Below are 25,475 nucleotides of genomic sequence, written 5' to 3'. Positions count from 1 at the left end.
TTCTTTGATTTTACTGGAACTTCTTTTTAAGCGGAATGTTTTACACGGTATTTCTGCACAAATTCCTCTGGCCTTCCTAATTTTTCAGAACTTTTGGAGTTACAGAAGTATAGATTCATTACATATCACTACAGATTGTTCTCTTTTTTACAGATTCTGTTTTTGCTTGCATAGATTGCTTGTTTTGATGATGCTATGGAGAAGTAAAAATACAGTACCCATTATGCAATGATGAAATATGAATCAATTTAAAACAGTACCTAAGTATTTTATATGCTTATACTAACGGATCTCACGAAGTTTTGTTGAGTTTTGTGTGATTGAAGTTTTCAAGTTTTGGATGTTATCACGATTGATGAAGGAATAAGGAGCGGCAAGAGCCTATGCTTGGGGATGTCCAAGGCACCCCAAGGTAATATTATATAAATGCTCAAGTGTCTAATCTTCGGGATGCCCCGTAAGGCGTCCCCTCTTTCATCTCAATCCATCGGTATGTCACTTAAAGATACATTTTTATTCGTCACATGATATGAGTTTTTCTTGGAGCGTCGTTTGCTTAAGTTTAATTTTTATTTTTAGTTTGCCACAATTATCATTTTCTAGACACTGCAACTTGAGAGAGAGACACGTTCATCATGATTTGTTAGAATACTCTATGTGATTCACTTATATCTTTTGAGATAAGCAGTTGCTCTAGTACTTCACTTATATCTTTTTAAGCATGGTGGCGTGTAGATTCTATAGAAATATTTGCACTCTCATTCTTCACTTATATTTGTTTGAGAGTTAATAAACAGTAGTGGTAATTTGTGTGGGTCATAAGTATAGTCCAAAAATAATAGGTATTCAATGAATGATAATCAAACCATCATGTACCACATAAAGAGAAATTGTGGATTAATGATACTATTGTGGTAATATGAAAAAGGTCTGAGTGCATCATTGTTGATTCATAGAAGTATCGATATTACAAGGTGTTGATTCCTTATTTGTTTGAATATTAAAAAAGGCATGGCGGGATGTGTGAGCATTTATGTTCCTCGTTGAAATCCTAGTGTTGCTTTGAGTCGGAGTCGCGCGATGGTTAGCTCCTCCGAACCCTCTCCCTCGGGGCATGCGGTTAGTGCTTTGATTTGTGAGGAAACTAATAAAACTTTGCAATAAGTATATGAGTTCTTCATCAATAATGTGAAACCATGGACATACACAATATCACCTCCTCATATTTTGCTAGCCTCTTCGGTATCGTGCGTTGCCCATTCTCACCTCGAGGATTGGTGCAAACTTCGCGGGTGAATCCAAACCACATGGCATGATATGCCCTGTAACACATAAACCTTCTTATATCTTCCTCAAAACAGCCACCATACCTACCTATCATGGCATTTCCATAGCCATTCCAAGATATATTTCCATACAAATTCCACTGTTACATCATACGACTAGTTCATTTATCATCATATTGATTTGCATGATCATATAGAGCTGACATGGAATTTTGTGGTGAAGCCACCATTTATTATATTGTTGATACATGTCACGCTAGATCATTGCACATCCTCGTACATTCCTAGGGGCATTCTTATTGAGTCATAATTCTTCATATCAAGCTTTCATGAGTTGTATGTAAGTAAAAGTGTGATGATCATCATTATTAGAGCATTGTTGCACTGAGGAAAGGGTGATTGAGACTATGATTACCCACAAGTAGGGAAGAGACTCTGGACGAAAAATAAAAATGGGGAAGGCCAAATGATCCCACCATAAAAAATGATGAAAAAAATGAATGAGAGAAAAAGAGAGAAGGGACTTTGCTACTATCCTTTACCACACTTGTGCATCAAAGTGGCACCATATTCCTCATATAGAGAGTCTCATGATATGTCATTTTCATATGCTAGTGGGAATCATATTATCATTTTTATAAACTTGACTTGCATATTCCGTTGACGGGCTTTCTCAAATGCCCGAGGTCTTCATGTGCAAGCTAGTTGGATGCACACCCCACTTAGCTAAATTTGAGTTGTCCTACACTTATAGCTCTAGTGCATCATTTGCATGGAAATCGCTACTCCTTGCATTGACATCTACGATGGGCATCTCCATAGCTCATTGGTACGCCTAGTTGATGTGAGACTACCTTTTCCACTTTTACCCCTTTGATATCTACAAACATATTCTATTCCACCCTTATGTTATGTACATGGCTCAGGCTCATGTATTGCATGAAGAATAAAATGTTGATTCACCTTTAAAAAGTATGATCCAATTGCCTGACTTGGACACTGTGGTGCTGCACATTTGTATTAATGTGGTGAAGATGGAACCATGTTTTGCTAATATTAAAGATGAGTGGGGTAAACATTCTTTTAGGATCGTATACTTCGAAAGATTGATGATTCTATGTTGATGTTTGTTAATTCGTCATTTCTTAATGAGCATACATGCAGAATACAACATATTGGGTAGCATGTAACATCAAAAATTCTGCTTTTGTCATTTACATACTCGAGGACGAGCAAGAATTAAGCTTGGGGATGCTTGATACATCTCAAACATATCTATAGTTTTGTATTGTTCCATGCTATTATATTATCATCCTAGGATACTTTTTGGGTCATAATTCACCAATTTATATTATTTTTTAGCACTAACCTATTGATCCAGTGCCTAGTGACATTTGTTGTGTTCCTGTGTGTTTTTTTCCAGGTTTTCAGTACCAAACGAAGTCCAATTGCCATGATACTTTTTTATTATTTTTTCTGGACCAAAAGAAGACATCAAAGCATCGGGAGGAGACATGAAGCCACACGAGGGAGGCACAAGCCAACAAGGCACAACCAGGGGAGGCGGTCGCGTCCTCATGGCTTGTTCGTCCATGGTGGCCCCTCTTGCTCCATTCTCTAGCCTAGAAATTCACATATATTCTAGAAACACTGAAAATAATAGAGAAACACTTGTTCCACCACTGCAAGTCTCTGTTCCACGATAATCCTATCTTGAGCTCTATTTCGGCACCCTGTCGAAGGGGGATCAATCACAAAGGGCCTCTTCATCAACTTTTCTACCCTCGTGATGATCTGTGAGTAGTTCACCACACACCAACGGGTCCATAGTTAGTGTCTAGATGGCTATATATCTCCCTCTTGATCTTCAATACAATGATCATCGCGTTTTCACTTTGATCTACCTGATGTAATTCCTTCGTATGGTGTATTTGTTGCGATCCGATGAATTGTGGGTCTATGTTCAGATTATTCATGAAAAGTATTTGTGTATTCTGTAAGTTTTATGATTCTTATTTGCATGATCATGATAGCTTTGTAAGTCTCTCCGATCTATTGAATTGCTTAGGCCAAGTAGTTTGGTATTTCCTTAGTCAGAGGAATGTGTTGTAGTGGGTTCAACCTCACGAGTTTCTATATCTCGGTGATAGAAGGGGACAAGTTGCATTTTGGTGTTGCTACCACTAAGGATAAAACGATGGGGTTTATTCATATTGGTTGAGTTTACTTTGTCTACATCATGTCATCGTTCTCCAATCATTACTATATTTTACTTAATACTCTACTTGCAGGCTCGATAGCGGTTGACGGGTGCAGTAATAGTAGAAGGTGCAGGCAGGAGTTGGCCTATTTGCTTATGGACGTGATGCCTATATACATATGATCATTGACGTGAAAATTGCATAACTATCCTTTGGTGTGTGAATTGCCCAAAAGTAATTTGTTTACCACCATATGTTGCTTTCATGAGCGATGCCACTAGAGAACATTTTGGCCCCCGAGTCCATTCACATATATATTCAGAAAATTTATATTTTCCTCACTGTTATTATTTGTCTTTTATTTTATTTTGCAAGTTAGAATTATCTATACACCTCATTCGCTTGCAAATAGTGATATCAAGGGGATTGACAACCCTCTTGCCCACGTTGGGTGCAAGTTGTTTGTTGTTCTGTGTGCAACCGCTGAAGACGGATGAAGATTGATATTCCTATTGGTTCGATAAACCTCGGTTTCTTAATCGAGGGAAATACTTACCCGCATTATGCTGCTATTACCCATTCCTCTTCAGAGAAAACCCAACGCAGATCACAACTATCAAGATACCACAAACAAACCCTTTAAAGGATTACTTTCCATACTGACAAGTGAAAGTAAATTTCAGCAGGTAATAAAAATGCTTCCTTACTAAATTCCACTGAGAAAAAGTTATTCACTCCCTAGAAACGACGCAGAAAAGTGTCTTGATGACCCACAAGTATAGGGGATCATTCGTAGTCCTTTCGATAAGTAAGAGTGTGGAATCCAACAAGGAGGAGAAGGAAATGATAAGCAGATTTTAGTAAGGTATTCTCCGCAAGCACTAAAAATAGTATTAACATGTAATTTGATATCAAGAATATTTGTAATGAGTGGTAAATAACAAAGGAGATAAGGTGCAGCAAGGTAGCTCATTCCTTATTAGACAAAGGTCATGCCAAAAGTGTTTCTTATAGTGAGCAAGCGTTCTCGAGGACACAAGATAATATTGTCTAGTCGTGCATACCTTGTTTGAATTGATTCGCGTTCACTACTTTGATAAATTGTAATGTGGGTGGATCGGTGCTAAGGTGTTGTTCTTACTTGAGAAAGCAACCCACTTATGATTACCCCCTTTCGCGAGCATCCGCAACTATGAACAAATAATTAAGATAAATCTAACCATAGCATGAAACATATGAATCCAAATTAACCCCTTAGCAAATAGTACTTAAAACTAGGGTTTAAGTTTCTATCACTCTCGCAACCCATCATCTACTTCCTATTTCTACAATGCTTTCCTCTAGGCCCAAAATATGGTAAAGTGTCATGTAGTCGATGTTCACATGACACCACCAGAGGAAACAAAACATACATGTCATCAAAATATTGAACAAATTCCGACTTCACGTGACAGTTTATAACAAGACTTCTCCTATGTCCTCAAGAATAATAGTAACTACTCACAAACCATGTGCATGGTCAGAGGTGTATTGAATATGCTTAAGGATTCGAACATATAATAGTCCACCAAATAAACCAACTTGCATCGACTACAAGATGTAATCAACACTACTAGCAACCCATAGGTAGCAATATGAGGCTTAGGAACAAGATATAATCAACACTACTAGCAACCCACATGAACTAGGGTTTGATATGAGATGGTGATGGTAAAGATGTTGATGGAGATAAGTCCTCCCACGATGGAGGGAGTGTTGGTTATGACGATGCCTTCGCTTTCTGCCTCCAGGACAGAAGTATCCTGAAGGAATCGCTCTGCTAGAGAGCAAAAATGCTCCTGCGGAGTTCCACCTCGAGACTGTGGTGCTTCGTCCCAGAAATCTTCTTCATCAAATTTCTAGCGAAAATAGCATCGTATGGGAGGAGATCGGCCTTAGAGTTCTGCTGGTGGAGTATTGAGCTCGGTAGGCGCGCCCTCGGGGGGTAAGGCGCACCCCCGGAGCTCGTGATTCTCTGCTGGGCCCCTCCTAGTATTTCTTGTGCTAGAATTTTTTTATATATTCTGAAATAAATCTCCGTGATTTTTAGGTCATTTTGAGCTCTATAGAATATCCAACTCTGACATAGCCTTTTCAGGTCCAGGATTCCAGCTACGTGTAATCTCCTTCTTCAAATAATTCTTGCAAATTAACGGAGAAAAGTCATAACAATTGCATCATAATAATAAAAAATATTGTAGTTAACAGTAGGTAATCATGATGCAAAATGGACATATCAACGAGCATTCGATGGAAATCATGTGAGAGGCGGATGTGATTTTAGGGTGGGCCAGAGTCATCAGAAGTGGGCATGGCAGTGGTCTAGATACCAACAACGCCTCCCTAAGTTTATCTCGGGTTTGCAGCAAAAAGTACGTTCGGTCGATCGGCAGATAGATGCAGGCCCACTTTAGATGGCAAAACACGTCTGGACCACACAGTCCAAATGGTGGTAGGCGGTTTAAGGGTCCGCATTGGAGATGGCCTAAGAGCAACTCTAGTGAATCTTGTAAAATGTAATACCGCAACTTTCATTTCAGGGATCATGTAAAACAAAGTTTAGGTATTATGTAAGGCACGACAGAATAGATCTGGTAAACAATAGTGCATAATCTAAACTTAAACTTCGCGCCATGATAGTTCACAGGAGTTCATCGTACATTTGAACATACAAACTTCAAAACATAGTCGATAAGATCTAATCTAAACTAGTCTAGGGCTTGACTTTGAGGTAGAAATTGGACGCGGACTGGTATACAATGCATGCCAGCTCGTGCGCCTCGTTGGCCACCTCAGCCGCCATTGCGGGAGAGGGCGCCACACTCTTTGGCCTGCTTCGGGCACTATAGTTCTACCGTCTCCCAGCTAAAGTTGCTTGCCTCCGTGTCGTGCTGGGCACGCTTGTGCAGCAGTGACCCATCATGTTGTAATAGCCCAAGACCGATGATCCAGAAGATTTCCCTTTTATTCTATTGCCGCCCTATGATTATTTGTCTGTCGCATTCATCATCACATCATGCGCATCATCTGCATTGCATCGGCACTCTGTTGTCGTCTATTTTCCAAACTTTCACCTATTAGTAGTTGTCGGTTCTCTCTGTTTTGCCATTGACCGTTTTGAGACCAACCACACACGCACGCACCCGCGGCATCGATAAAAATTTTGCTTTTCAAATTTTGTATAAAACTTTCTCTGATTGGGTTGAAACTTGGTGTGCGGTCTTAATATTGTGTAGGTAGGCCTCCTACCAAATTCCGTCACACTCGGAGTTCGTCCGATACCCGATTTGTTAAATATATAGCGGCACTATAGCCGGTTTAATTGTCGGACGTTTCGGTGTTTTAAAACTATATCACGAGATGCACCATTTCCCTCTCATACCTACATAACCGAACTACACAGCCCGCTAGACCCACCTAGTCACTCCCTCCGTTCGTGGTCGTCGGATCGCGATCGGACGAACGAGGTTCATCCCACCATAGACCAGACCCTATATAAGAACCAGCACATGGGGAGAGCTCTCTCAGTCCACTAGGGTTTCCCACTAGCCAAATTTGCAGCCACCCCCCTAGAAAACCCCACCTGCTAGCTCCAACTCCTCTCTTCCCCGAAATCCTATCTCACGACCAAATCTGGACCATTGGATCCCCATCCAATGGCCCCAAATCGCCTAAATCCCCACCTACCGAACATGTCCGCGGTCAAACCGGACACGTCCGGGCGACCACAGCCTCCCACACAGCCTCTCCCTCGTGTTTCCGACCTTGTTTTCTCCGCCAGCCAACCATCGCCTCCCACTACAACCTATCCACCACCTAGTCTCCTCCTTCCTCGGTTTCTAGGACTAGCCAACCAAAGCTGGCCATTGGACCCGTCGCCGGCGGCGAGGCCACGTCCTTGTCGGAGCCCCACGTCGCGGGTGCCCAGCAGGTCGTCCTCCTTCCCCATCTTCTCTTTCCTTCCTCCAGTTCTTTCCCTCTCTTCCTCCTCTAATATCTCCCTCTATCGTTTTTTCCTTCTCTGTCAAGGAAAGAACAGAGCCCGCAACCGCACAAGCCCTGCCATTGCCGACCCTCGAGCGCCTCGGATCGGGAGCTCCAACCACCGCTCGCCGTCGTTCTTCACCGGATGAGTACCCTGGCACCGTTCCCATCGCTCCCGCGCCCCAGACCTTTCGTATGAGCCTCATCGTTGCGTTTATACGGTGCCTCTCATGGTGAGATCCCTGTGCTTTTGGGGGGGGCCAAGCCTCGGCCTTGTTTTAGTTCAAATTGTGTCGCGTCCATGGTTGGACACAAACACGACTGTAGACAAGTGGCTAGCGCCACTCTTTTTCGTTCCAGGGGTCTTGGGTTCGAATCCAGCCAGCCCCAGTTTTGGTTGGTTTCTGTTTTTGACATATATGTGTCTCGTTCAGATATTCCCGACCGCATACTTCACCTATAGCCAAACCCATTTATGATCAAACTCTAGTTGTACCACAGCTGGTGAACCCACAACACTAGCATCGCGAGGTCCAGGGATCAAATCCCCACGACCTCTCTTATATTTTCACCCTGTGTATATTGTTTTTTGCATGCCTTGGGCATCCATGTCATATGATCTTGTGTTGCTCGTATCTTTTAGATCGTAACTCCGTTGGGGATGATCTATATATGTAAACCGACTAGAATGACATATAGCTTCACGTGCTCCACTTTATTTTGTCGTTTAACAAACAAAAAATATGTTTAAAACACATATGGACAGATTTCGAAGTTAACATGTGGGGTCATTTCGGAAATGCTATATGTCATTTCCGACCTCATTTAAAATGCTTAGATAGGTATTTTATTTGTGCTTCACCTCTTGTCATGTTTAAACAACATTTACTATTGTCGCGTACCTAAACGGGAGTGAACTAAATAATTCATATGTGGAGTTTCGTCGATATCCAACTCGTTGCATATTTAGCTCCACTTAATGTGTTGTGTTTGATTGTTGTGATTTCCATGCCATGCCTTGCATAATTGAAACCGATCATGCATCATATTTGCTTGTGCATTATATCGTGCATCTGTCGTGGTGAATATCGTGTGTTCATTCTGGTTTCCGGTTTGCTTCTTCTCGATAGAGTTCCGAACCGCTTCGGAGTGTGAGGATCCGTTCGGCTGCGTTCGTTCATTTGCTTCATGGATTCGTTCTTATTCCAAGAGGGATCACGGGCAAGATGATCATTTCCCTAGATACCATTACTATCATTGTCATGCTAGTTGTTTCGTTTCTTTCGCTATGTCTCGCTGTCTACTACCTATTTAATAGGACTCCCAACATTGCCATGAAAACCTCTAACCTTTCCAGAACCCAGCAAACCACTTGATATATCACCTTACAATATATGTTACCGCTTGCTCAACCTTTTGTTAACATTGCTAGTTGCAGGTGCAGTTTCTTTCATGTGCCAACATGGGTCCTTGATATATCACCTTAAAATTGTTATTTTATTTAATGCACCTATATACTTGGTAAAAGGTGGAAGGATTGGCCTTCTAGCCTGGTGTTTTGTTCCACCTTTGCCGCCTTAGTTTTGGCTACCGGTGTTATATTCCATAATTGAGAGCTCCTCACACACTCAGGGTTGTTATGGGGATCACCTTGATAATTCGTCTTAGTTAAACTGGTCTAGCAAGGCCCAACTTTGGTACTACATTTTCCTAATAACTAATGAACCACATAGGGAGTAATTAACCCGAGGATAATTAATCAATGACCCGGGCAAGTGCTCCCCATGAGTGTTGGTCCAAAAAGGGCAGACCATGGAGCCACCGCGGGGCAACTCGATGTTTGGTTTTACTCGTAGTGTGACCCATCGGGTCGTGTCCTGAGAACGAGATATGTTGCTCCTATCGGGTTCGTTGACACGTCGGGCAGCCTTGTTGGTCAAGTTTTTATCTTTGATGAAATATCTTGTGAGTGGGATTCCAGTAATGCTTTGGGCTATCTCAGAGTTGAGGTTTTCCACTAAGGAATCCGAGGAGATCACGAGTTTCATGATCGAGTCTTTCTATGCAGGTTGTCGCAATTTGTGATGGACTAGTTGGAGCACCCCCTGCAGGGTTAAATCTTTCGGAAGGCATGCCCGCGGTTATGTGGAAAACTTGGAAACTTTGTTTAACATCAGGTTCTGGAAAACTTGAAGTAAACTTAATTAAAATATGCCAACTGTGTGTGTAACCATAACTATCTCTTCTCGTGAGTTCTATACCCGTAAGAGGACACGGTGGGGTTATCTCTGACGTAAGTAGGTGCTGAGGTTCATTCATTTGATCATCATTAGTTCCCATTCGATTATGCGTAGATCATCCCCCTTTTATTTCTTGTACTCGTAAGTTATCCACTCAAATAAATGCTTAGTCGCATGCTGCAACCTCACCACTTAACAATACCTCACCCATTAAGCTTTGCTAGTCTTGATACCTTTGGAAATGAGATTGTTGAGTCCCTGTGGCTCACATATTACTACAACAATAGTTGCAGGTACAAGTAAAGTGATACTTTGACGTGAGCGCGATGATTGTGCTATTTGGAGTTTCTTCTTCTTCTTCTTCGATCTACGATTGGTTCCAGGCCGACAACCTGGGATAGCAAGGATGGACGTCGTTCTTTTATCGTTTGTTTTCGTCTGTAGTCAAATCCTGCTCTTCTACATGGTGATTGAAGATGTTATTGTATTGATGTGATTTTGATGTAGCTTGTCGTGATTGTAAACCAATTCCATATACTCATCTCTTTAGTACATGTACTTGTAACTATATCCATTCTTGCAAAACGACGAGATGCGCTTCTATCCCCGTCGAGGCCCTCATGCCAAAATAAGGTTAGGATCGCATCTTGGGTGTTACACATGTCCCCTACAGCCACCAAGCACACTGTGGGCATTCTGGGACCGGGGGTACCGACGCTCGCTTCCCTGCGGCCTAGGGCCCTGTGCATGTTGTGGGCCCGAGGATGCTCCACGCTAAGGCCCACGAGTCCTATGCTCAAGAGGGACCCTCCGCGTGAGGCCCTCATCATTGAAGGTTGTCGGGGACCTACGAAGTCCCCCTCAAGGTTGTCCCCCCGGGGGCCCGCATCAAGAAGCTGCCTCCTCACGATCCTCCCCTGAGGGTTGGACTTACCAAGGGCGGACTGACGGGGTCGCACGGTCTAACCTGATCACGTTGGTGATGTGAGCCACTCGGCGTGGTGCTAGGGTCGGTGCCAGCAGGCACAGACAAATAAGCTTTCCCCTTTGGTGTTAAGGGAGCCGAGCCAGCCCGCGTGTTCCCAAAGAAACCATCCAAAGGTTTCCCGGTCGGTGCAAGAGGTCTAAGGTTGGAAGCTTGGCAGGACGAAGGTCACCCTCGATCCCACGAGCGCGTCATGGCGAAGGGCTTTTGCAGGCGAAGACCATCTTTGTTAGGGCAGGCCGCTCTCGTGTCCTGTTCCAATATGGCCATTGTGGTGATCCTTCCCACCAAGTGTGTTCTCTGGGGAAGAGTACCAAGGCTAGTATAAAAGAGAGTACTGGCCTCTGTAGCAGGGACACTCTCTAGGTCCATCGTCTCCACTAGGGCAAGAACCAACCTTTGTACTCGTCTTCCACCTCAAGCAATCAAGACAAGCAGGAGTAGGGTTTTACACTGCAAGGTGGCCCGAAGTGGGTAAACTGCTCGCGTGTTCTTGTTTACTTTCCTTAGCTCGAGTAGTCAAAGAGTAACGGTGAAGTAGAGAGGTAGGACGGGGTAGGAGAGCGAGCGCACCCCAGAGTTCGAACCTTTCTGGGTCTGTAGAACCCCAATTCCAACATTTGGCATGCCAGGTAGGGGTGCATAACCGTTCTTTAGCTCCAGTTTCGCTCCCGGCTTCACCGACCCCATGACCGATACTCACGTTGTGTGCGGTGAGTGCAAAGATGTGTGGGCTGTGGTGACCGTGCCTACGGGCCTTGGCGCCCGCCATCACTCTGTCGTGGCCGAGGCCGTGGCCACTAACCCCGCTGCCCGCGAGAAACAAGCTTCATCTGTGCACCCCTCTGTGTAGCGGGAGGGCCCCACCACCACGGATTCCTCCTCCCACGCCCGTCTTGAATGGGTGAACGTGCTAGCAGCGCTGCTCATGGTGCATGAGCTACTTTGCTACCGTCCGGCGGACACCAGCTACGACACATGGTTGGGCCGCATCACTGACCTCGTCATTGCGGCCGGAGAGGCCCAGGCGCCCTCTCGCTCATTTTGCTATCCTCCGTCCCACAATAGAGAGGAGGCTGAGGGAACGTTGCTGCCTACTCCCACGCGCGGCAACCAGGCCAAGCCCAGGCGCGGCACGCGCCTGGGGAACCCGCCTCACGAACCAACACCGTGCTCCCAAGAAGAAGGAGTCAGCTACCACATCGTTCCACGCGAGGCTCCACTCGATGTTCGCGCGGTCCTCGAGCAACAGCGTCAGCGCCTGGACCGGGTCGTCCAGGATGTCGCGGCGGCCGGGCGCCAGAACCGGGCCACTCTCGCACGCCGCAACAACTGAAGCACCATGGCTTGCCGGGCCTTCACACGCGAGCTGCGCAAGGTAGTTTGGCCGGCCAAGTTCCAGCCAGACCTGCCACCACGCTACCACGGCTCCCTCGAGCCCGCAAATTTCCTCCAACTCTATGCTCTCAGCATCGAAGCGGCTGGCGGCAACAACGAGTTCATGGCGAACTGGCTTTCGATGGTGCTCAAAGATGGCGGACGGTCTTGGCTCCTGAACATATCCGAGGACTCGGTCTCTTCGTGAAGCGACCTCTGTGAGCTATTCTTTGCCAACGACCTTTCCGTCAATGAAATGCACCGTGTGAAGCAGCGCCTGTGTGAGACCCTCCGCAAGTACATCCAGCGGTTCAACCAAGTGCGCAACAAGATCCCGCGCACCACGGATGAGACAGTCATCATGGTGTTCACCAATGGCGTCAAGGACCTCAAGATGTGTGAAAAGCTAGCCATAATGACGCCCTGAGAACGGCCATGGATTTGTTCAACCTGGCCGACCAGTGCGCCAAGGCTGAGGAAGGCCGCTTGTTCGCTCATGGCAACCCAGACGACGCGCCCGAGGAAGCCAAGGCCAAGGCCAAAGAGGTCAATGTTGGAAATATGCCCTAGAGGCAATGATAAAATAGTTATTATTATATTTCCTGTTTCGAGATAATCGTTTATTATCCATGCTATAATTGTATTGAATGAAAACATACATACATGTGTGGATACATAGACAAAACAATGCCCCTAGCAAGCCTCTAGTTGGCTAGCCACTTGATCAAGGATAGTCAAGGTTTTCTGACTATATGCAAGTGTTGTCACTTCATAACTGGATCACATCTTTAGGAGAATCATGTGATGGACCAAACCCAAACCATGAACGTAGCATGTGATCGTGTCATTTTGTTGCTACTGTTTTCTGCGTGTCAAGTATTTATTCCTATGACCATGAGATCATATAACTCAATGGCACCGAAGGAATACCTTGTGTGTATCAAACGTCGCAACTTAACTGGGTGACTATAAAGGTGCTCTACAGGTATCTCCGTAGGTGTCCGTTGAGTTAGTATGGATCAAGACTGGGATTTGTCACTCCGTGTGACGAAGAGGTATCTCGGGGCCCACTCGGTAATACAACATCACAAACAAGCCTTGCAAGCAATGTGACTAAGTGTAAGTCACGGGATCTTGTATTACGGAACGAGCAAAGAGACTTGCCGGTAACGAGATTGAAATAGGTATGCGGATACCGACAATTGAATCTCGGGCAAGTAACATACCGAAGGACAAAGGGAATGACATGCGGGATTATATGAATCCTTGGCATCGAGGTTCAACCGATAAGATCTTCGGAGAATATGTAGGATCCAATATGGGCATCTAGGTCCCTCTATTGGATATTGATCGAGGAGTGTCTCGGGTCATGTCTACATAGTTTTCGAACCCGCAGGGTCTGCACACTTAAGGTTCAATGATGTTTTAGTATAGTTGAGTTATATGTGTGGTTACCGAATATTGTTCGGAGTCCCGCATGACATCACGGACGTCGCGAGGGTTTCTAGAATGGTCCCGAAACTAATATTGATATATAGGATGGTTTCATTTGGTCACCGGAAAGTTTCAGGCATTTCTGACAGTCTACCAGGAGTGACGAATGGGTTCTGGGTGTTCACCGGGAGGGGCCCACCCACCCGGGAGTGAGACCACAAGCTTTCGGGTGGCGCCCCAGCCCTTAGTGGGCTAGTGGAGCCAGCCCAAGAAGGCTATGGTGCCACAAGTGAAAAAACCAAAGGAAAGAAAAAAAAGGAAAGAGGGAGGTGGGAAGGAAGAGGAGGAGTCCTCCTTGCTAAACCGAATTGGAGGAGGAGTCCTCCTCCCCCTTCGACCGGCACACCCTTGGGGCCCTTGTGCCCCAAGGCTAGCCCCTCCCCTCCTCCTATATATACTGGTGTTTTAGGGGTTTTGAGACACAACTTTGCCACGTGCAACTCAAACCTATTCCACATAGTTTTTCCTCTAGATCGGATTTCTGCGGAGCTCGGGCGGAGCCCTGCAGGAGTAGATCATCACCACCACTGGAGCACCGCCATGCTTCCAGAGAACTCATCTACTTCTCCGTCTCTCTTGCTAGATCAAGAAGGCCGAGATCGTCATCGAGCTGTACGTGTGCTGAACGCGGAGGTGTCGTCTGTTCGGCGCTAGATCGGAATGGATCGTGGGACGGATCGTGGGATGACGGTGATTTGAATCACGAAGTTGTACCACTACATCAACCGCATTTCTTAACGCTTCCCGCTTAGTGATCTAGTAGGGTATGTAGATCTAATCTCCTCTCGTAGATGGACATCACCATGATAGGTCTTCATGTGCGTAGGAAAAATTTTGTTTCCCATGCAACGTTCCACAACAGTGGCATCATGAGCTAGGTTCATGCGTAGATGTTATCTCGAGTAGAATACAAAAGGTTTTGTGGATGTTGATGTTCTATTTTCTGCCCTCCTTAGTCTTTTCTCGATTCGGCGGTATTGTTGGATTGAAGCGGCCCGGACCGACATTACTCGTACGCTTACGAGAGACTGGTTTCATCGACTAACATGCAACTCGTTGCATAAAGATGACTGGTGGGTGCTTGTTTCTTCAACTTTAGTTGAATTGGTTTTGACCGAGGCGGTCCTTGGAGAGAGGTTAAATAGTAATTTGCACATCTCCGTTGTGGTGTTTGCATAAGTAAGATGCGATCATACTAGATACCCATAGTAGCCACGTAAAACATGCAACAACAAATTAGAGGACATCTAACTTGTTTTTGCAGGGTATGCTTGTGATATGATATGGCCAATGACGTGATGTGATATATTGGATGTATCAGATGATCATGTTGTAATAGTTAATATCGACTTGCACGTCGATGCTATGGCAACTGGCAGGAGCCATAGGGTTGTCTTTAAACTAACGTTTGTGTTTGCAGATGCGTTTACTGTATTGCTAGGTTGTAGCTTTAGTAGTAATAGCATAGATAGCACGACAACCTTGATGGCGCCATGATGATGGAGATCATGGTGTGGCGCCGGTGACAAGAAGATCATGCGGGTGCTTTGGTGATGGAGATCAAGAAGCACAAGATGATGGCCATATCATGTCACTTATGAATTGCATGTGATGTTAATCCTTTTATGCACCTTATTTTGCTTAGAACGACGGTGGCATTATAAGGTGATCTCTCACTAAAATTTCAAGATGAAATTGTGTTCCCCCCACTGTGTACCGTTACGACAGTTTGTCGCTTCGAGACACCATGTGATGATCAGGTGTTATAGACTCAACGTTCACATACAACGGGTGCAAAACAGTTGCACACGCGGAACACTCGGGTCAAACTTGACGAGCCTAACATGTGCAGACATGGCCTCGGAACACATGAGATCGAAAGGTCGAGCATGAATCGTATAGTTGATATGATTAGCATAGAGATGCTTACCACTGAAACTATTCTCAACTCATGTGATGATCGGACTTGAGTTAGTGAATTTGGATCATGTACCACTCAAATGACTAGAGAGATGTACTTTCTGAGTGGGAGTTTATCAGTAATTTAATTAGTTAACCTCTAATTATCTTAAACATAGTCTAAGTCCACTTTGCAATATTTATCTTGTAGATCAATGGCTCACGCAGTAGCAACCCTGAATTTTAATACGTTCCTAGATAAAGCTAAGTTGAAAGATAATGGAAGCAACTTTGTAGACTGGGCTCGTAATCTAAAGCTGCTCCTGCAAGCTGGGAAGAAGGATTATGTCCTTAATGCTGCTCTAGGATATGAACAACCCGCTACGTCTAGCCAAGATGTTTTGAACGCCTGGTTAACACGTAAGGAGGACTACTCACTACTTCAATGTGCAGTCCTGTATGGCTTGGAACTGGGACTTCAACGTCGCTTTTAGCGCCATGGAGCATATGAGATGTTCCAGGAGTTGAAGTTTATCTTTCAGAATAACGCCTGGAACAAGAGGTATGAGATCTCCGATAAATTCTATGCTTGCAAGATGAAGGATAATTCGTATGTCAGTGAACATGTGCTCAAAATGTCTGGGTACTCAAACCGTCTAGCTGAGCTGGGGATTGAACTCCCGCAAGAGGCTATCACTGACAGAATTATTCAATCATTGCCACCTAGTTATAAGAGCTTTGTGTTGAACTATAACATGCAAGGGATGAACAAGTCATCCGGCGAGTATTCGTGATGCTGAAAGTCGCAGAGTCAGAACTCCGGAAAGAGCATCAAGTGTTGATGGTCAATACGACCACTGGTTTCAAGAGAAACGACAAAGGCGAGAAGGGTAACTCCAAGAAGAGCGGCAAGCCTGTTGTCAATCCGACAAAGAAACCCAAGGTTGGACCTAAGCCTGAAACAGAGTGTTATTATTGCAAGGGACTGGGTCACTGGAAGCGCAACTGCCCCAAGTATTTGGCTGATAAGAAGGGGGCCAAGGAAAAATCAGGTATATTTGATATACATGTTATTGATGTGTACTTAACTAACTCTCGTAGTAGTGCGTGGGTATTCTATACCGGTTCTATTGCTCATATTTGCATCTCGAAGCAGGAACTGCGGAATAAAAGAAGGCTGGCGAAGGATGAAGTGATGATGCGCGTGGGAAATGGTTCCAAGGTTGATGCAATAGCCGTCGGCACAGTCTCACTTCAGTTACCATCAGGATTAGTTATGGACTTAAATAATTTTTATTTAGTGCCTGCGTTAAGCATGAACATTATATCTGGATCTTGTTTATTGCGAGAAGGTTACTCGTTTAAGTCAGAGAATAATGGTTGTTCTATTTCTATGAGTAATATCTTTTATGGTCATGCACCCAATGTGAGAGGATTGTTCATATTGAATCTTTATAGCGATCATACACATGTACATAACATTGAGACCAAAAGATGTCGAGTTAACAATGATAGTGCCATATTTTTGTGGCACTGCCGCTTAGGTCATAATGGTGTAAAGCGCATGAACAAACTCCATGGGCTTTTGGATTCATTTGATTTTGAATCACTTGACACATGCGAACCATGCCACATGGGCAAGATGACTAAGACTTGGTTCTCCGGAACAATGGAGCGTGCAAGTGACTTGTTGGAGATCATACATACCGATGTGCGCGGTCCGATGAGTGTGGAGGCGCGCGGCAAATATCGTTATTTTCTCACCTTCACTGACGATTTGAGTAGGTATGGATATATCTACTTGATGAAGCACAAGTCTGAAATATTTGAGAAGTTCAAGCAATTTCAGAGTGAAGTTGAAAATCATTGTAACAAGAAGATCAAGTTCCTACGTTCTGATCGTGGGGTGAATATGTGAGTTTCGAGTTTGGTCCTCACTTAAGACAATGTGGAATTCTTTCACAGTTGACACCGCCTGGAACACCACAACGTAATGGTGTGTCCGAACGTCGTAATCGTACTTTGTTAGAAATGGTGCGATCTATAATGTCTCTAACCGATTTGTCGTTATTGTTTTGGGGTTATGCATTAGAGACAGTTGCATTCACTTTACATAGGGCACCATCAAAATCTGTTGAGACGACACCATACGAACTGTGGTATGGCAAAAGACCAAAATTGTCATTTCTTAAAGTTTGGGGATGTGATGCTTATGTCTGCCTGAAAAGCTGGAACCCAAAGCGGAAAAGTGTGTCTTCATAGGTTACCCAAAGGAGACAGTTGGGTACACCTTCTATCTCAAATCAGAGGGCAAAGTGTTTGTTGCTAAGAATGGAGCTTTTCTTGAGAATGAGTTTCTCTCGAAAGAATTGAGTGGGAGGAAGATAGAACTTGATGAGGTTGCCAAACCCCTAACCCCTCTAGATGGTGGCGCAGGGCAGGGAGAAACCTCTATCAAAGCGACACCAGTTGAGGAGGAAGTTAGTGATGATGATCATGAAACTTCAGATCAAGTTCCTATCGGACCTCGCAGGTCGACAAGATCACGTGCTGCTCGTGAATGGTACGGTAATCCTGTCTTATCAATCATGTTGTTAGACAACAATGAACATGTGAATTATAAGGAAGCAATGGTGGGCCCGGATTCCAACAAATGGCTAGAGGCCATGAAGTGTGAGATAGGATCTATGTATGAAAACAAAGCGTGCACTTTAGAAGTATTACGTGGAAGCCGAAAGGCTATTCAGAACAAATGGATCTTTAAGTAGAATATGGACGCAGACGGTAATGTGACTGTTTATAAAGCTCGACTTGTGGCAAATGGTTTTTCACAAGTTCAAGGAGTTGACTACGATGAGACATTCTCACCGGTAGCGATGCTTAAGTCCGTCCGGATCATGTTAGCAATAGTTGTATTTTTCGATTATGAAATCTGGTAGATGGATGTCAAAACGGCGTTCCTTAATGATTTTCTTAAGGAAGAGTTGTATATGATGCAACACGAAGGTTTTGTCGATCCAAAGAATCCTAAAAAAGTATACAAGCTCCAGCGATCCATTTATGGACTGGTGCAAGCATCTCGGAGTTGGAATAAGCGCTTTGATGAGGTGATCAAAGCATTTGTGTTTATACAAGTGGTTGGAGAATCTTGTATTTACCAGAAAGTGAGTGGGAGATATGTGGCGTTTCTAATATTATATGTGGATGACATATTGCTGATTGGAAACAACGTGGAGTTTTTGGAGAGCGTAAAGGATTACTTGAATAAAATTTTCTCTATGAAGGACCTAGGAGAAGCTTCTTACATTCTAGGCATTAAGATCTATAGGGATACATCGAGACGCCTGATAGGACTTTCACAAAGCACATACGTTGATAAAGTTTTGAAGAAGTTCAAAATGGAATAGTCCAAGAAGGGGTTCTTGCCAGTGTTAGAAGGTATAAAATTGAGTAATACTCAGTGCCCGGCAACTACGGAAGATAGAGAAAAAATGAGTTCCGTCCCCAATGCTTCAGCTATAGGTTCTATCATGTATGCAATGTTGTGCACTAGACCAGACGTCGGCTTGGCCATAAGTATGGCAAGCAGGTTTCAAAGTAATCCAGGAGTGGATCACTGGACGGCGCTCAAGAATATTCTGAAGTACCTGAAAAGAAATATGGAAATGTTTCTCCTTTATGGAGGTGACGAAGAGCTCATCGTAAAGGGTTACATCGACGCAAGCTTTGGCACTGATCCGAATGACTCCAAGTCTCAAACCAGATACGTATTTATTTTTAATGGGGGTGCGGTAAGCTGGTGTAGTTCCAAGCAAAGCATCATAGCAGATTCTACATGTGAAGCGGAGTACATGGCTGCCTCGAAGGCAGCTAAGGAGGGTGTCTGGATGAAGAAGTTCATCACCGATCTTGGAGTTGTGCCGAGGGCACTGTATCCAATAACTCTGCTCTGTGACAACACTGGTGCCATTGCTTTAGCAAAGGAACCAAGGTTTCACAAGAATACCAGGCACATCAAACAATGCTTCAACCTCATCCATGACTACGTCGAAGGAGAGGACGTAAATATTTGCAAAGTGCACACGGATCTGAAATTAGCATATCCGCTGACTAAACATCTTCCACGGGCAAAACATGATCAACACCAGAACTGTATGGGTGTTAGATTTATTACAACGTAAATCGCATGGCGATGTGAGGACTAGATTATTGACTCTAATGCAAGTGGTAGAGTGTTGGAAATATGCCTTAGAGGTAATGATAAAATAGTTATTATTATATTTCCTGTTTCAAGATAATCGTTTATTATCCATGCTATAATTGTATTGAATGAAAACATAGATACATGTGTGGATACATAGACAAAACAATGTCCCTAGCAAGCCTCTAGTTGGCTAGCCAGTTGATCAAGGATAGTCAAGGTTTTCTGACTATATGCAAGTGTTGTCACTTCATAACTGGATCACATCATTAGTAGAATCATGTGATGGACTAGACCTAACTATGAACGTAGCATGTGATAGTGTCATTTTGTTGGTATTGTTTTCTGTGTGTCAAGTATTTATTCCCATGACCATGAGATCATATAACTCACTGGAACCGGAGGAATACCTTGTGTGTATCAAACGTTGCAATGTAACTGGGTGACTATAAAGGTGCTCTATAGATATCTCCGAAGGTGTCCGTTGAGTTAGTATGGATCAAGACTGGGATTTGTCACTCCGTGTGACGGAGAGGTATCTCGGGGCCCACTCGGTAATACAACATCACAAACAAGCCTTGCAAGCAATGTGACAAAGTGTAAGTCACGGGATCTTGTATTTCGGAATGAGTAAAGAGACTTGCTAGTAACGAGATTGAAACAGGTATGCGGATACTAACGATCGAAGCTCGGGCAAGTAACATACCGAAGGACAAAGGGAATGACATACGAGATTATATGAATCCTAGGCACCGAGGTTCAACCGATAAGATCTTTGGAGAATATGTTGGATCCAATATGAGCATCCAGGTACCGCTATTGGATATTGACCGAGGAGTGTCTCGGGTCATGTCTACATAGTTCTCGAACCCGCAGGGTCTGCACACTTAAGGTTCGATGACGTTTTAGTATAGTTGAGTTATATGTGTGGTTACCGAATGTTGTTCAGAGTCCCGGATGAGATCACAGACGTCGCGAGGGTTTCCGGAATGGTTCGGAAATGAAGATTGATATATAGGGTGGTTTCATTTGGTCACGGAAAGTTTCGGGCATTTCCGGCAGTGTACCGGGAGTGACGAATGGGTTCAATGTAATCACTGGGAGGGGCCCACCCACCCGGGAGTGAGCTGAGTAGCCTTAGGGTGGCGTACCAGCCCTTAGTGGGCTGGTGGAGCCATCCCAAGAAGGCTATGGCACCACAAGTGAAAAAACCAAAGGAAAGAAGAAAAAAAGGAAAGAGGGAGGTGAGAAGGAACAGGAGGAGTCCTCCTTCACAAACCGAATTGGAGGAGGAGTCCTCCTCTCCCTTCGGCCGGCGCACCCTTGGGGCCCTTGTGCCCCAAGGCTAGCCCCTCCCCTCCTCATATTTATACTAGTGGTTTTAGGGTTTTTGAGACACAACTTTGCCACGTGCAACTCAAGCCTATGCCACATAGTTTTGCCTCTCGATCGGATTTCTGCGGAGCTCGGGCGGAGCCCTGTAGGAGTAGATCATCACCACCACCGGAGCGCTGTCACGCTGCCAGAGAACTCATCTACTACTCCGTCTTTGTTGCTGGATCAAGAAGGCCAAGATTGTCATCGAGCTGTACGTGTGCTGAACGCGGAGGTGCCGTCCGTTCAGTGCTAGATCGGAACGGATCATGGGACGACGGTGATTTGAATCACGAAGTTGTACCACTACATCAACCGCATTTCTTAACGCTTCCCGCTTAGCGATCTACAAGTGTATGTAGATCTAATCTCCTCTCGTAGATGGACATCACCATGATAGGTCTTTGTGTGCGTAGGCATTTTTTTTCCCATGCAACATTCCCCAACATTCAAGCACAAAGGACCCGTCGTGCTTGCGACTAAACCCAAGGTGAAGCGCGGCTGCGAGCGGGGCATGCCCGAGAAGGAACGCCGCCCGTTCTGCATCTACCAAGATGTGCACACCCACAACATCGAAGACTACCAGGAGCTCAGGGTCCTCCTGGATGAGCGGGTTGGCCGTCACCCACAGCACAACGACCGCGGTGCTGGTCATGGATGCGGCCGCGACAGCGGCCAATGGGAAAGCCATAACGACAACTCAAGCCAACATTGGTACGAGCAGTCTCACGATAACGGCTGGCGCGACCAGCCTCGTGAGGAGCGCCCTCGGGACAACGTAGTGATCCCTCCACTGCCTCCACCGCCACCGAGGAGGAACGAGGGGAACCAACACGACAAGGAGATCGGATCCTATCAGGAGCCTAGCTCGGTGGCTTGCATCCTCGGTGCAGACCATACCCCCTTGTAGAACCGTCAGTTCAAGCAGCTCACTCTCAAGGTGAACGCTGCCCTCCCGAGGCCGGGGGCTGTGAAGCCCCTCAGGTGGTCCCAGTATGCCATCACCTTCAACACGAGGAACAACCTCAAGTCTATGTCCATTATGGGAACACTCACCATGATGTGCACCCCACCATAAGAAATGTTGCGGTCACGAAGACTGCCATAGATGGAGGCGCGGGACTGAATGTGCTCTCTGTCCAAACCTTCAACATGCTCCAGGTGTCGTACGATCAGCTCATGCTGACCAGGCCGTTCTTTGGGGTGACCGATGGCTCCACCACTCGGTTGGGGCAGGTCTACCTTCCGGTCACCTTCTGCACGCGCGACAACTATCACACCGAGCACATCGACTTTGATGTAGCGCACATCAGCCTCCCGTACAACGCCATCTTGGGCTACCCGGCGCTGGCCAAGTTCATGGAGGCAACCCACCACGGCTAGAACATCCCCAAGATGTCTGGTTGGAGTGGAATCATCACTGTCACCTACGACAAGAGGGACACAGTCTACTCCCTCGATCGCGCCTACACGGCCGCTGCAGCAGAGTGCTCTGACGAAGCTGGAGGCGATGTGCCTCGCAAGGTTGCGCCCCCGAGGAAGAAGCAGTCGTTGCCCGCCTTTTGCTCCGCCGAGGAAAAGGGTTCAGTGGCCGAGGCCAAGGTTGCAAGACCCGCGCATGTTGCGGGTGCTTTCCCCCTTCCGGCATAGGAAGGTGAGCCCGGCGCCTCCCTCGGGTCGGGCTCGGGGGCTTCCACCTAGAAGGCATCTGACCTAGCCGCTACATCAAGAGAGGTACTCGAGCACCACCTAGAAGGCATCTGACCTGGCCGCTACATCGAGAGAGGTGCTCGGGCACCACCTGGATGCACACCTCAACGCGCGCCCTCCTGTGCAAGGGGTACGACGACAGGCACCAGGGGCTTAGGAGTTCATCGCCCAAGAGATCAACAAGCTGCTGGAGTGTCGCACGAAGCACTTCTTTAGGAGGATCATCGATCAGAGGAGGACCATTGAGGTGCACATGTGCATTGACTTCGTGGGCCTCAACAGGGTCGCTTCCCGAAGCTCCTTCTGGTCTTCGTGCATGGGGCTAGGCCGGGGCGCCGCCGCCGATCGTGTTCACATGCCTTAGGCCTGGAGAACACCGCCGCTACCATCCAAAGGTTGGCACGGCTCGCACTGGCGCCTTGCGTTGCGTCGGGGCCTCGCGAGCCCCTCGGGCTACGGGAGGCAGCTGACCCCTGAGGAGTCAGCCTTCGCGACATACTTTGTCAAGCTACCTAAAGCTCCAACGACAACATGATCGCCAGGTGTTGTGCTCAGGTTCATCCCTTTTGCCTGATCATTCCATGAAGGAACCTGGCACGGCGTTGTGCTCGGGTTCATCCCTGTAGCATCGCTCAATCCGGGTGACTGAGTTTTGTCTGAAGGGATTACCCCGTATACGTCACCTCCCAAACATCTTCATGCAGTGGCCTCACGACGATCACCCGGCGTGTATCGCCCCCATGTCGCATGTTCCGTAAGCCCGTTGATGCACAGAGAATGAGGCGCAACCCGCCTGAAGGCTGACACTAGGAGCTCCTGAGCCTTGAGAGCTCCTGAGCCTTGTGCATGGGGTATACGACACCTCAGTAATCGCCGCCCGTGAGACTCACGTAATAATGAGTTTGGAGTTGTACATGCCCCAGAGCCTCCTAAGTGGAAGCCTACGATGGGCCGCGTTGTGGCCTCAGAAGGGGCTCCCGCCCACGCCCAAGTGGAAGTCCCCATGCTCCGCGTTGGCGGAATTACTGTCGAACTGCTACTATGCTCATGCCCAAGTGGAAGCCCCACGCATCGCGCTCGGGAGGATCATCAGAGCTCCATGCTCGCCAACTACGCCTTGTAGCTCGCACATGTGGGGCTAGGACATGGTGCCTGTGCTCGGGTTCGTCCTTGCAGCGCTGAAAAATCCAAGCCATCGAGATGTGCGTCGCGGGCTCACGCCCGTGCACGTTGATAACCCATAAGTATAGGGGATCAATTGTAGCCTTTCTCGATAAGTAAGAGTGTCGAACCCAACGAGGAGCTAAAGGTAGGACAAATATTCCCTCAAGTTCTATCGACTACCTATACAACTCTACGCACACTTTACGTTCGCTTTACCTAGAACAAGTATGAAACTAGAAGTACTTTCTAGGAGTGATAGGATAGGTTTGCATGAAAAGAAAGAACACGTAAATAAAAACTAGGGGCTGTTAGAAACAATTACGTTAGTTTAACGAGTGTGGAAAAGTGGTGGTAGGAGTTGCAGAATTGTCCCTAAGCAATTGACTACGTTACTAGACCGATAGCAAGTTTTATGTGGGAGAGGCCACTGCCAGCATGTCATCCCTTACTTGGAATTCTATGCACTTATGACAGGAACTATTAGCAAGCATCCGCAACTACTAACGTTCATTAAGGTAAAACCCAACCATAGCAATAAGATATATTGATCCCCCTTCAATCCCATATGCATCAATTTCTATGCTAGGCTGAAGCTTCTGTCGCCCTTGCCCTCCAATACATAGTCCTATCAACATACTACTAACCCTATGGTGTGATCCACGCGTGCGCTCATATGATCGGCACCAAAGGACAGCAACATAACCACAAGCAAATTAAACCAATCATAGCAATTCATCAATCACCGATAGGACAACGAAAATCTACTCAGACATCATAGGATGGCAACACATCATTGGATAATAATATGAAGCATAAAGAACCATGTTCAACTAGAGGGTACAGCGGGTTGCGGGAGAGTGGACCTCTGAATATAGATGGGGGAAGGTGATGGAGGTGTTGGTGAAGATGACGGAGGTGTTGGTGTGGATCACCGTCACATGATGATGTCCTGGGCGGCGTTCCGGCGCCGCGGGAGAGAAGGCGAGAGAGCCCCCTTCTTCTTCTTCTTCCTTTACCTCCTCCCTAGATGGGAGAAGGGTTTCCCCTCTGGTCCATGTTCTCCATGGTGGCGGAGGGGCGAAATCCCCTCCGAGATTGGATCTCTCTCTCTGTGTCCTTCTGTTTCTGCGCTCCCAGATTTTTCCTTTCACCGTTTCTTATATTCCCAGAGATCCGTAACTCCGATTGGGCTGAAATTTTAACACGATTTTCTTCCGGATATTATATTTCTTGTGACGAAAGAAGGGACCCAACCGCTTTAGGGATTGTTCATAAGCCTGCCAGGTGCGGCCCCAGGCCGCGGCTAGGGGGCTTGTGACCCCCTCGGGCATCGTTTCGCGTTGATTCTTCTTCCCAAAAATCATAAATATTCCAAAAAAAATCCCCATAGGTTTTTTATTGCGTTTGGACTTCGTTTGGTATGGATAATCTGCGAAACAAAAAACATGCAACAAACAGGAAGTGACACTGGGCACTGCATCAGTATGTTAGTCCCAAAAATAGTATAAAAAGTTGCCAAAA

Source organism: Hordeum vulgare, chromosome 4H (genome assembly GCF_904849725.1).
Source record: "Hordeum vulgare subsp. vulgare chromosome 4H, MorexV3_pseudomolecules_assembly, whole genome shotgun sequence".
Taxonomy (NCBI): Eukaryota; Viridiplantae; Streptophyta; class Magnoliopsida; order Poales; family Poaceae; genus Hordeum; species Hordeum vulgare.
Note: the sequence above shows the minus strand (reverse complement) of the source record.